The following is a 14,305-nucleotide window of genomic DNA, read 5'->3' as shown; positions in this document are numbered from 1 at the left end:
AAACATGTATGGAAATCTTACTTTTGCCTTTAGTTATTTTTTATTATTTTTCGCTAAGAATTGGGCTACTAATTATTTAATTCTTTGTTTTTGTTCCTGCATGACACAAAAACGCTTATTCGAACTAGTTTTTTTATTATCAATGAAAAAAAAAAGAAATTACATGAAAATGAGGAATTTATTTTTCCCATTTTTTCTGTTGTTCACATAATTTTTTTAAGTCTTTTGTATTGATTTCAAATGAATGCAATTCTTGCAGCTATGCTTGATGATCACAGTTTTAGGTCCATATTAAAATATCTTACCGGTGTTAGGAAAACAGAAAGTGTATATTCAGTGTATGTGTAAAAAAACTGTTACATTTCTATTTTTTAAAGCCTTAAATGTCCACTCCTTAACTCCACATCTTTATTGGGAAAAATAATAGAGTATAACGCTATCTTTTTTTCAACTGGTATGCAGGATTTAAAATTTGTATCCTGGCGGCCAATAAACATAATTTTTTCGCACAGGGACGCATCAAGTTTTTCCCGATGCGAAAATTCTTCATCAGACATTCCACGAACTCCACGAACTGTCGTTTTTGCCCAAAGAATTAACACTTCTCAAATTAAGCGAGTGCATCATATTAAGCAGCAAACTTCGAGAAGCAAAACCAAAACAAACTTTAGAATACTCTCGACACCAGTCAGTTTTCTCACTTAAAAACTGGTTCTAGAGTATTTTTAACCCGGATCAGCGGTAGCTAATGCGAACAGTGAGAAAAGGGAAATGGGTTAACTTTAACTCGGATCAGCGGTAACCCGGATCAAATGTTGCAGTGCGAACAGGGTATCATCACTAACCGCCTAATTCACCGTTAACCTAACCATACGCCTTTAACCACGAGGTTCGTTAACTCGGGGTTGAGATTTTAACCACGAGGTGAAATATTCGGTATTCACCGGTCACGCACCGGCGAAAAAGGCCCCGGAGTTTTCCAACTTCGTGGTTTCTCAACTTTGCCAGCACACTACGCATCCTATTGGTCAATAATGATCACATGATTTTCTACGTTTTTTGTTTACATTTTTAACGACCTTTCGCTGTTGCTGTTTCATTCCGTGCTGCGTTGCAAAGCAAAGCGAGACGAAGATAGCATTTGCTCTCTTTGATTTGAAAAAAATAATTGAACACAGTTCATTACCAAACAAAACAAATAATATGATTTAAAGTTTTTCTAAAAAGTCAGAGGCGTAAGTACAAACACGGAGTTAAATTTGAGTAGCAATTGTGTAAATTCAAGTGTAAACAAATGTATTACTTTTGCTATTATTTCTTCGAATCTACGCATACACAATTACGGATGCAATTTAAACTTATTATAAAGCTTCGGAGATAGATAATTTTAATCTGCTTATCTCTTTTCTTAAAGAAACTAAATTTTTAGTGACAAATCATTTTATTCCAATAAAAGAACTGTTATATCTGATTAAAAATATTATTTTAAACCTCTTTCATACCAGGATATCTCTAGCAATAATAATTTCAGATAAAACAAGTTCAATATAGATACATTATTATTATTTTTTTTTATTAATCAATTTAATAAGAAACAATAAAGGACATTTTCAATGGTTTTCTTTTTATGGCTTATAAATGTGCAACAAAAGACTTTTTTACTGCCTCATCAACATGAAGAAATGCATTTTTTTCCATAAAATTCAGTTTTACTTACATTTTCTATGAATATTCTAAACTAATAATTGAAGTGTGCCCCGCTAGACATAATATCACACGCTAGACACGTTTCGGCATGGTATGTACTAGACTAGTCCGTATAGTTTAGTCAATATATCTTAACCATAAGCCAATAGTGGCGGAAATCAGCTTCTCCATCCGTGCCGTCTCACTTGGCTGTTTTTTGATACAGCCCATAAATTTCCTCTCTTATTCAATCTGTGAATTCCCGAAACAGTCCAATACAGTAAGTTTGTTTTTTGAGCACAAATTGTTAATATGCTTCAAAATGGCACTGTGCGCTGCCTTTTGGAAAAAGCAACTTCCTTTACACCATAGTTTAGACGATTGAAAGCATTTTTCAGGGCAGTATAACTTTGTAGCTGGTATTGTTCGTTATTCCTTCTACGAGAAAAGGAGATGTAATCTCTTAAACCCAGAAACATCTTTTTATGAGAGGTGCCCACTTAGGAGGGGTTATGACGCAGACTGCGCCATTGAAATTTTTAGGGGCATTTCTCTTTTTAGTGGGGGGGCTATTGTTTTTGGGAGGGGGGATCTTTGTGATTTTTACGCGGGGTGAGCACCCTGATTTTGGGCGGATACTTGGGCGCTTATTTGGTATAGTGCTGAAGAGATTTTCCTTTGCTCCTTCTCACGTACTTGGATTTAAATCCCTGAATCACAAAATCTGTTTTGTCAGAAAAAAAAACTTCTTAGTCTATGTTTTGTATTTCAATACTCATTTTAACCTTTTTTTCTTTATAAGAGACGTGAGAAGCTGTTTCTTGTACGGTTAACATCTTCTCCGCCAGTGTTCTAACAGCCTGTATCGCACTGTTGAACGTGCAATATTGACACCAGCTCCCGCCGTGGCCCTGGAAAGTTGTTCAAGGATTTATAACACTCATTCAATATAAAATTTTGTCTTCACGAGTCGAAGTTTATCCCTTTTGGTTGCATTTTCTAGTGCAATCGACTCGAGCATTTCCTGTTGTCTGAAACTACTTTCATATCCTCTCGACACTTTTTGTACTCACTCCACAGATTTTACCTATTTCTTCTAACGTCATTTCAGTGTTTTCTAAGCGCAATCTATTTGTCACTAACTTTCTAAGCTGATATCCATGAGGTTAAAAATTACCCCCACAACAAGCGAGATACCAACATCGCGGAATTCCTACCTCTTGGGCGGAAGAATTTCAAGATCTGCTACTTACCAGGTGAATAGGAACACCTACTACTTTGATAATAACTGCAATTTGCACTCGGCTGATTTGGAGTACTTCTTCAAATAAACTTACACATGATAAAAAGAAAAAAATGATGTTTCTCAATTTAATGCCACAATACTGTAATTGCGTGTCTCACAATTTTTACAATGACTTTACTTTCAAACATAATCAAAATAAAATAGAAAATAATAAGATTTTTTAAGTTTTGGACAGGGCTGTGGAGTTGGAGGTTAAAAATTCCAAGAGTTGAAGTTGCGTTCTCCCTCAAAAGCCTGCAACTCTGGCAGTGCTAGTGGAGTCGAATTGATTTCGGAGAAAAGAAGTCAGAGTCTAATGCTCTTCTGTCATTTTCCCTCCAATTCCACAGCTGTGGTTTTTGTCGCACTTGAATTAAGTTTTATACTAATTCACTACATTAATTTTTATAAAAGGAAACCATTATTTCTGTTTTCTTTTTTATACGGCATTGCACTGAATGTAAAACAAGAATGAAGCATGCTTTCAAGTGCAAATGAATTTTAAAAAAAAAATATTTTACTTACTTTCCCTATTAAAAGTACAAAAAAATTTTTATGCTATACTGAAAGTTTACTTTCATGACAATATTTATAAATTAGAAGAAACTTTTATTTAATTCACTATTTCAATGAATATATAAAGCATAAAGAGCAATAGTGTACAGTTTTAAAAATAATTTATTCTGAAATGTTGAAATCTGTTACACAATATCTTTCACATTTGAACACATTGAAACATCAATTAACAAGTAAAGATATATCTAATGTTTTGACAAACGATTGTCATCAATGACTTTTTATTCAGTTCATTGATAATTGAATTTTGTTTGATTTATTTTAATCACTTTAGTCAAACCATGATTTAATTTAATTAAGCTGTTTTAAATCAATTCAAATGCTAAGCAACATAAGTTACATTAAAATAATGAAGAACCCATTAAACTTGGACACCTTATTGTTGAGTTAATGATATCAGAGCATAATCTATAGTTAGTAATTATAATTTTAACTGACAATCAGTTTTTTTTTGTGTTTCATGTATAAAATAACTAATAATATAAAATAAGTTACAGAGGCAAGTAAAATTTATTTCAGCTAATTGAGTACATAATCAGGATTTAATCTTTTAAAAACAAATACAAAGTAATACAATTGAAAACCAATTAACATAAATTACAACTTCCTTTTGACAGAGACACCAGTTATATGATTCCTGAGATAGATTGCAGCAAGTTGTAAGTTTCAGTATCCAGAGTCAATTCGGAATCAACTGAAAAACAAATGAAGTCAAAATGCTGATAAAAATAATTTTTTGAATTAAAAAAAAAAAAACGAATCAGTTGTACCACAACTCTAACACACACTGGCAACAATAGCAGCATATTTAAAATTCTACACTATACCCAAAACATTAATAGGTTGTGTTAACATTATTTGCTGCTTCTTGAATATATTTGAAATTAGAAAATCTTCCAAGAAACTTTGAAATTTTAAAGAACTGCCACTATCTGTAATATAGTTTTTTGCCCTCATGTACAAGAACATTAAAGTCGTTGCCACTTTTCACAAAATACAATTCTGTTTAACGAAGGGGCTTTAGGCAGTGCCATACGGAGTAGCACTTAGGCCAAACAAAAGGAGTACTTTCAACCATTGCTATTCCGCTAAGTAGTATTTATCAATAGAGCTAAACAAAAATTCACTGACATACACGAGAAGGATTTTGAACTTATTGAAATATCAGTTTGGGATTTCAAGCATATACTTGTAATAATTTGTAACATAACAGATAAAAAGGTCAAAACCAACACCCGACAAAAGTGGATGTCTTTATTTTTTTCAATCCATAAGCTCATTTCCCTTGCATTGAAAAAGGCGTTTCTTGTAACACCGAAACCCGTGACTGCAGCAATCTGCAGTTTGCTTTTTGATGATGCTATTTCCTATTTTACTTCTTATGCACGAAGGTATTTATTTAATGTATAGTAATTTATGTAATTAAATTCAATTTAAAATTAAATGAGGGAGCGCAAAGTCATTTTAAGACCAAATTTTACACCAGTCAAAGTAGTTTACAGTGTTATGCTTGAATACTTACTGGTGAAAATAGAAGAGACTCCTGGCATGATTTTGCGAACAGGGCTGTCTGAAGAGGGGACAAGGGATGCAATTGCCCCAGGTAACAAGATAAGAGAGAGCCCCATTAATTGAACCTTTTTCCACATAGTACTTGAAGGGTTTTTTTCCCCCTCCAATATAATTCCTTTTTAAAAATAGTTTCTGAAATGCTATGATATAGATTTATTCAGGCCTGGATCTACAAATTTTGGACCCCCTGGCAACAAAACCTCTAGGGCCCCTCCACAGAAGCGAGCAGTGTGCATTTGCAACGTTAATAAGTCTGAGTGAGCTACTTTTTTTTTCAATTTTGTGGGTTCGTCAGACCCCTTAAGGACATACCCTCCCCCCGCCCCTGTCGAGTCTGCAGGCACGCAGATCCGGGCCTTATTTAATATTTGTCTTTTATGTCACATATGATCTGATGAATTCAGAATACATGTTCAAGTAAGCAATAATTAATTTAAAAAAATGTTCAGAACTTTACTATTTTTTGCGTGAGGGGGGAGGGCAAAAGATGATTGCCATCTCTTCGGATGGCGTTGATGTGGCAGGGGCCATACAGAGATTATAGCATAGCATACGCTGACATTCATACAATGTAGAAATTAAGGGCTTTTTCAAAATTACTTTACATTCAACTAGTGTGGAACCAAGCTGCACTCAGGGCGAGTACGTACTTGGTCAAATACAGAGTATCTTAAAAAAAATAATAATAACCATTGACATAAATGTGAAGCATGTTACACTTATTGGAACATTAAAATCAATTTTGCACACATAGTGATATTTTTGAATTTGAAATTTAACTAAGCACCCCTCACAGATTTTAAGAAAAAAATTACAATTATCTTTTTTACTACTAATAAAGCTCAAAGTCTCTCTGTCAGGATATCTGGATCTCTGTGACACACATAGCAGCTAGACCATTTAGCCGATTTTCATGAAATTTGACAAAGTTAGTTTGTAGCATGGGGGTATGCACCTCGAAGCGATTTTTCAAAAATTTGATTTTGTTCTTTTTCTATATCAATTTTAAGAACATTTTCCGGAGCAAAATTATCATAAGATGGATGAATAAATTACAAAATTGTCATGACGTGGAATGGGAGAGTGAATGAACATAGCCAACTGGCGAGAAATTCATCATCCATTATTTGTAAATATACAGGGAACCAAATGACCTTTTAATTTTCTACTACGGACAAAGCCGTGCGGGTACCACTAGTTTAAAATATAGACAAAAAACTGAATTAAATGAGATGAAATTTCAACTAATTTAGGAATTTATTATAGCTTTAAAATATTAGAAATTTGCACATATAAAATATTTGTGGCGTAATAATAATAAAAAAAACTTTTGAGTGCCATATTTTTTAACTTTCCCACGTTTAAAAAGAATGGTGGAAGTGACATATGCATATTAAAATTTTACTTTGCTTTACATGTTCAGTTTTTATTAATTTTCATATACAATACAGTCATATTTTAAGAGTCAAACAGTAGTAAATGATTGCAAACTGAAAATTAAAAAAAAAATCCGTGAAATATTTCAAAATTGCTCGGGATAAGCAGGAAACATAGTTAAAATTTGACCGAGTATACCAGAAATAGACCAAGCAGTATCGAGTACATACAGATTACTTGGTAGATATTATATGTCACACTACTTTCCAACTCAGTCACCAAATGTGCAATTATTAATATTGAGATTTATATGTCATACCACAACTCTGGAATTACTATTTTTCTGTTCACTGACACATCATTACTCGTAAAGCTGAAATATTTTGAATAAACTACGGAATAGGAATGGAAAGTGATGAAGTTGCATCTTTTAAAGCGCAAAAAACGACCGATCAAATCCAAAATGGAAATTTATGAACGATTACTATTGACATATACAGTACAGAACAGCAATAACATAACTAAAAACTTTCATTTGCAGGAAATAAAAATATCTTACCTTCAACCGAAGATCACCTCGAACCGCCATTGCTTCTAATGTTTACTTGTAATGCGCATGCTCAGAAGGCAAACCAAGCCTTTAACCTTGCTCCGGAGCTTGGTTAGGTTTTTCAACCACGCAAGGTTTCGGAAACCTGTCAGCGCGTAGTTAAAGTTGACGGTGAATACGAAATCGGCGGTAACTCCGGGTTAAGGACTGGTTTCGGGCTTAACCGCGAGGTTTAGGTGGCCCGAGGTTAATGGTGAATTAGGCGGTAAACTTGCACCCTTGATGAAACTACATTGTGAGTTAACATCGATATCATGATACTGAATCTCGTACAGAAACAGCCACAAACATTGGAATCAAATGCTGCGCAATGTTGAAAGACAATATAATTCGTTTTTATCGGCGGAAGTTTCTCAAAAACTTGTTTCTTTCTTCGGTAATTGTTCTATATAGTTTTGCACATAAACCAGACAAAATTATTGCTAGTAACTAAATTCTAAGTTACTAAATTGTTTTGGGGAAGGTAGATTCCATTAACTCTTTGCTCAAACTTCGACGGACTGGTAATTCTGCAAACAAAAACTGGCAACGATTTCTATTGTTTTGTTTTCCGTGCTATGATGTGAAGGAAATCGGTCAATGCAGGAACGATCCTGACAGATAAACGGGAGGCAACCCTATATTTTGGCGCTAAATGATATCATTCTCAGACTTGGCGACAAGGATTCTTCCTGTACCTCGTGCGTAGTTTAAAAAATGGCTTGAAGAATGCAGTGATGAGTAATGTGTTAATGTATTTATTATGATGTGATTTTTACAATTAAATATGCATGAAAGTAAGTGAAACATTTTCTTGGATGTGACTATATTAAGTTGTATCTTTTTGTTTTATTTTATTTTGAAAAAAGAGCATGTTCCTTTATTTATGCTTACTGTCTGACCACGGATTGTATGGAATGACAAACACCGTTTTACAGCCGGAAATAGATAAATTTATTATTTTTTACCGATGTCAGCTTTTGCAGAAGCAAAGTCTCATCAAATGAGCGGAATACGCGCTTCAAATTTTTTCTTTTCCCCCTTATTCACATATAGATTCGTTGATCTGGACGTTTGAAAACCATGCAATCTGTAATTGGACAGTACAACGGTCATGAAATTAAAAGCATGTATTAAGATTTATTATGGCTAGGCCTTAGGTTTGTTTCTAGATTATCATTCTGTGCATCTGTACTTTCAATCCGGACAAAATTTATATTTATTTATGCCATAATTAGACGTCTTTCAGATATCTAATATAATATGGGAAATTGTTGTTAGACGTTAGCTTGCATAGGTGTGCATTAAATAAACGTTTCTCGTGTGCTTGAGATTTTTGCTTCCCCCCCCCCCCTTGGATAATCGAAACTATTAGGCTTCTTTTAATTTCCTGCCTAAATTAACGTACATTTCTTTAAGACGTCCTTATGGATTCTTCCTGTAAGCGTGCATGTATTCACATCATTAAACGTTTATCCTTTGTGAAACATTTAGATGTTTCCTTTTCCTTGCATAATTAAAGCTACTGAGTTGCTTAATTATCCAAAATTAACAATCATTTTTCTCAGACGTGTTGACTTTTGTCAGAATTGTTCCTGTCAGCCTTTAGCGTGCGTAGATTTGCGTCAACTAGAAATCTGTTATCGTGAGTAAATTGTTTAATTTCCTTCATTTAGTAAAACTATTTTGATGTATAATTAATTTAACTACTGCCAGAATTAAATTTATTCCTGTCATGTATTCTTAAGGGCAGATTCCTCCTGTTAGGCCATTAGCGTTCAAAGATGTGTTTCTAATGAACGCTATTGAAAATTGTACTGTAAAGCATTTTTGTTCCTTGAACAATTAGGAATATTTAGCAGCAAATTTAATTTTCTGCCAAAATTAACTTTCTTTCAGATATCAAGTCTTGAGTAAGGATTCTTTCTGTCTCCTGTGTAGTTGAGCATCAAATGACTTCATTCTGACATTTATTTTCTTTTTCTGTTGCATAGTTGAAACCATTTAGGGCCATACCTCCGTCACATGTGGGACAAAAATACGCTTAAATTTCATTAACATTTCGTCATATCTCTTAATATTTTAATGAAACTGGGGTAAGCAATTTTTTTAATCTTTAAATTTGATACAAAGATACTTCTGAAACAATTTTGTTATTTAAATTAAAATTTATTTACATGCGTCGCGTGCGGGACATCTAAAGTCAACCTCTGGTAACTTGCTTGTGGATAAGCTAGTATTTTTGCTCTATTAATACAGCAATGACGAAACAAATTGCAGATTTTGAAAGCTATGGTTCTAATGTAAAGGAAACATATCTCATAAGTTTAGAAATAATTATTTAAACCATTGAAAAAAAAATATATCTATGCCTATTCCATTGAAAATGGTCATTTTGTCCTGCACGTGACAGTTTCTGTATTTCATAAAAAATAATTTTCGAAGAAAGTTTTGGCTAAAGACAGGGGTGATTGTGTTCCGGTATTTTACAGGATTTCCGGTATTTTCATCTTGAATTCCGGTATCTTCATCTTCGAAAATACCGTAACTTCTATATTTTCAGAAAAACCCACTTTTGTAAAATTTAGGGAGATTAATGAAAGGCAGTGGTTGCGGCACCGACCGCCGGAAATGCAATGAAGTACCGACCTCCTTCTGCGCATGCGCAGAGTAGAAATTACTGCCTTGGGGTCGGGATTGTTTTATGAACCCGACCAAGGGGGGCGTTACGATGGGCGGGATCTAATTTCAACAGCCGACCAATGATATTCTATGCGGTCGGACGAATTATCTATGGCCGACCACACAAATTAAGATACTTTCCCAATGACCATACTAAGCGGTCGGACGAAATATGTATGGCCGACCACACAAATTAAGATTCTTTCCCAATGAGTCTAAGCGGTCGGACGAATTATGTATGGCAGACCACACAAATTAAGATTCTTTCCCAATGAGTCTAAGCGGTCGGACGAATTATGTATGGCAGACCACCACAAATTAAGATACTTTCCCAATGACCATGCTGAGCGGTCGGACGAAATATGTATGGCCGACCACACAAATTAAGATTCTTTCCCAATGACATTCTAAGCGGTCGGACGAGTAATATATGGCCGACTACGCTAAGATATATACGCCGAGCGAAATGATAGTTCTGGAATTAATATAGATATTGAAACGGCATACACGATCTGTAATTATGCTTTAATCATAATTCAATTATTCGATGCGATACATCGACCATCTCCGACCCATGCCCTCGAGTGCCGCTGCTTTGGGTCGAACATGATTCAAATGGATCTTATGAAATTCTATGGAGGTCGGATGTATAATATGAGACTTAATATGAATTTCCAGTGAAATACTATATTTAGCGATAATTTAATAAGAATTAAGGTAGATTTACGGCGACTAACCGATGTGTGTCACCGCCGGTCGTATAATACGGCAGGAATTCTTTTCCGAACTCTGACTCATGCCCTCGAGCGCGAAATTCTAGGGAGGAAATCTGTAGAGCTATTCATTTTGAACTCTTTTAAACAGTTTTCGAATATTCAATGTACGATTTGAAACTCGCACCGCGTTCCATGATGCTAGCCATTTTTACACGAACCAAGCACGCACGCACATGGTCGGAAGTAGTTGGAACTAGTGACGTCGCTAGCTGGAACCGCCGCGCCACACGAAGCGAAGGAGGCGTGTCAATCCGTTGAAAGTGTCAGATTTGCGCATGCGCAAGTTTTTAGGTCGGATGCCGAAGAAATGCCAAAAGTCCAAATTGAAGACGTTTTGTTTGGTATAAAGCTTAAGCTACGGTCATGGTTTGTAAACTCTATGGTAATTATCGAAGAACAGCTGGGGTGGGGGATTGAATAAAAGCTAGATAACAAGAATCCTTGAAAAAATTTAAGAAATGAGAAAAATTAAAAGAATTTAATTCCCACCATGCACATGGACGTATTAAGTCCAATTAAAACTTCAAGTTTTAGCCCCAACCAATAATTATGTATATAAATGATTTATATACATAATATAATGTGTACATACACATAATGTATATATATATGACCATCAAAACACTTTTTCTTCTTGGGGAAAAAAAAGTTCAGGTATTTTTTCATGGAGTCACAATCACCCCTGTAAAGAAGTCCCTCGTGCATTTGTGATGTCTTAAGCAACAAAATTTTGTTAATTATCCTTTTAAATTATAATTTTTTATGAAATATATACGAAGCGTCACGTGCGGGGAAAAATTACCGTTTTCCGTGGAATAGCCCTTTAACTGTTCAATTTCCCGGCAAAATATTATTTTCAAAAATTAACTCTGTAAAGGTTCTTCCTGTTAAGTCCCCTTCCCTTCAACCATCATATCTTTTCTTCTTGTTGAATATTCTCCCTATTAGCCTTCCCGGGTGTGCCAAAAATGAACATTTATTAATTTTCATATTCTTAGTGTCAGAAATCAGTATGCTGTTTAATTTTCTGTCAAAATTCATGCATTTTAGGTATTATTCTTATCCAAAATTATAAATGTGTAACAAATAGGTGTTTATCATGAGTAAAATACTTATTTCCTAATCCTTACATAGTTGAAACTATTTAGCTGTTTAATTCATTACTTAAAATTATGCCAGATTTTTAATCTCTACTGAACTTTAACTTTGTCTAGCAACAAATTAAAGATTTTGGTAGTTTGCTAAGAGCTAAATTATTTAAGCATGAAACACTATTCTATCAAATTAGTAGGGCACCTGGTACATTTGTCAATAGAACCTGAAGTATAAGTTCACCTTTCAGTGAGCAGTCATTGTTAGAGCAATGATTGAAATCTTTGAGATTGTGGGTTTTTCACTGGTCAGTCATCAGTTCCAAGTTCATCTGATGCACAAAATTCCTGCGGACATGTGTATAAAAATGCTTTATTTCAGTGTGCCCAAAGTTTAATGTTCTATTTGTATTATGAATACATTTTTCGCTTATTGTATATTTTTCAGAAGGGTTCCTCCATGTTAGTTTACCAAGATGTCAATTGTTTGATCCTGAATAGCAAGAGGATGGAAACTTAAAGCACAACACTAGTTGAATTTAGACTTTGCATGACAGTTACTTTATTAAAGTCTGCTGCAAAGTCTTAATTTTGCTGGTAATAATGCTTTAACTGTACCTTTCAATGAACAAGAACAACCATTAGAATCTTTGAAATGCTGGGTCTATGCTTTGCAGTCAGAAATCAGTATTAAGTTCATCTGATGCACAAACTTCCTGTGGGATAAGTATAAAAATAATTATTTCAATGTGCCCAAAGTTGAATGTTCAATTTGTATTGTGAACTATGAATACATTTTTTGCTTATTGTATATTTTTCAGAAGCGTTCCTCCATGTTAGTTTACCAAGATGGCAATTGTTTGATCCTGAATAGCAAGAGGATGGAAACTTAAAGCACAACACTAGTTGAATTTAGACTTTGCATGACAGTTACTTTATTAAAGTCTGCTGCAAAGTCTTAATTTTGCTGGTAATAATGCTTTAACTGTACCTTTCAATGAACAAGAACAACCATTAGAATCTTTGAAATGGTGGGTCTATGCTTTGCAGCCAGAAATCAGTTTTAAGTTCATCTGATGCACAAACTTCCTGTGAATATAAGTATAAAAATAATTATTTCAATGTGGCCCAAAGTTGAATGTTCAATTTGTATTGTGAATTATGAATACATTTTTTGTTTATTAATGTATCTATTTTTCAGAAGGGTTCCATGTTAGTTTACCAAGATGTCAATTGTTTGATCCTGAATAATGAGAAGATGGATGAGGTTATTGAAACTTAAAGCATACTAGTTGAATTTAGAACTTGCACAACAGTTACTTTATTGAAGTCTGCTGTGAAGTACTAATTTTGCTGGCAATAATGCTTTAAAACCGACTTGTTAAAATTCAAGTGCATTCAACATCAGTCATATAGTGTAGTCTAAATATATGATTCTTGTGTCTGATGTAATAAAAAGCATTTACAGAATTAATGTAAAGGGATGTTGTCACTTAATTTATGACTAAAAACCTCTTTATAAATGCTAACATTTTTTAGGCTTAATTTTCCTCGAGATAAAAAGTTTGGTTTGAACATTTTTACTTGGTCACAGATATATTTTATTTCTGGTACAATTATTTTGCTTAGAATTGTAACACGGCCGGCTTAAAAAAAATCTGTATTATTCTGTTTTAAAACAAATTCTTGCTGTTATCATACCAAGAATGAATATGCTTCTCTAAGTTATTCCTGTAGTTAGCTCAGTACTCTAAAGTTTTTCCTGGTGCAAAAGTTTCATAAATGTCAAAAGAAAAACATTTACAAAACTTCTTTGGCATGCTGGCATTAAAACTTAGAGATCACTATCTGTAATTTTATGGTGTAAGAAATTAGGGGTATGAGGAAAGTAGAAATTAAGCAAAGTATTCTAGTGAGGAGAATCAAAAAGAAAATGAGCATTAAATCAACATTGCATTTTAAGTAAAAGGTATCAGCAAAACCTTAGTGTATAATAGTAGTGGTATATATGCTTTATGGTATTGATATGTTTCAAAAATCCCATCAAAGCAATGACATATATTGTTTTTTCAATTATGTATTTAAATATTAAATTTCAAAGCTATAGTTAAAAGAGAAAATGATTGCCTTTCTTTGGGTCAAATATATTTTTCTTGTACTTTAATTTATTGTTTTCTACAAAAGCACTATATTAGTAGTTAATGGTAAAAATAATATAGTAGTTTGGTAACAAGTTTAGCATGATAGTCATTAGGCATGTACTTTCCGTTGGGGATTTTAAAAAGATCATCCTTTCAAATTAACAGAGGAGTAATTTTAAGCTACATTCATATTTCAATGTCAAGAACATTTGAGCAAGAGCATTAAAAATATTCGCACCATGCTGAATAAGTGCTGAAAAGCATGTGGTGACATTCCTCAATTTATCATACCATCCAATTTTTATGAATGTTTTATTCTGGATTTGGTTATATGCTGTAATTGTGTTTTTTAATGTTAGCATTTAAACAACACACATTACAATTATAAATGGGCAATTTTGCTTCTAAATTAAAAAAAAAACCACAGCATTATATTTTGCATATGCTTCACACTTAGCAGGTTTTATTTTATAATACAATCAATGTAATTGACGTTCGATTTTAACAAATTTACTGTAGTACATTCGTCC

Source organism: Uloborus diversus, chromosome 8, assembly GCF_026930045.1.
Source record: "Uloborus diversus isolate 005 chromosome 8, Udiv.v.3.1, whole genome shotgun sequence".
Taxonomy (NCBI): Eukaryota; Metazoa; Arthropoda; class Arachnida; order Araneae; family Uloboridae; genus Uloborus; species Uloborus diversus.
The sequence above is the reverse complement of the archived record's forward strand: the minus strand, read 5'-3'. Positions refer to the sequence as shown.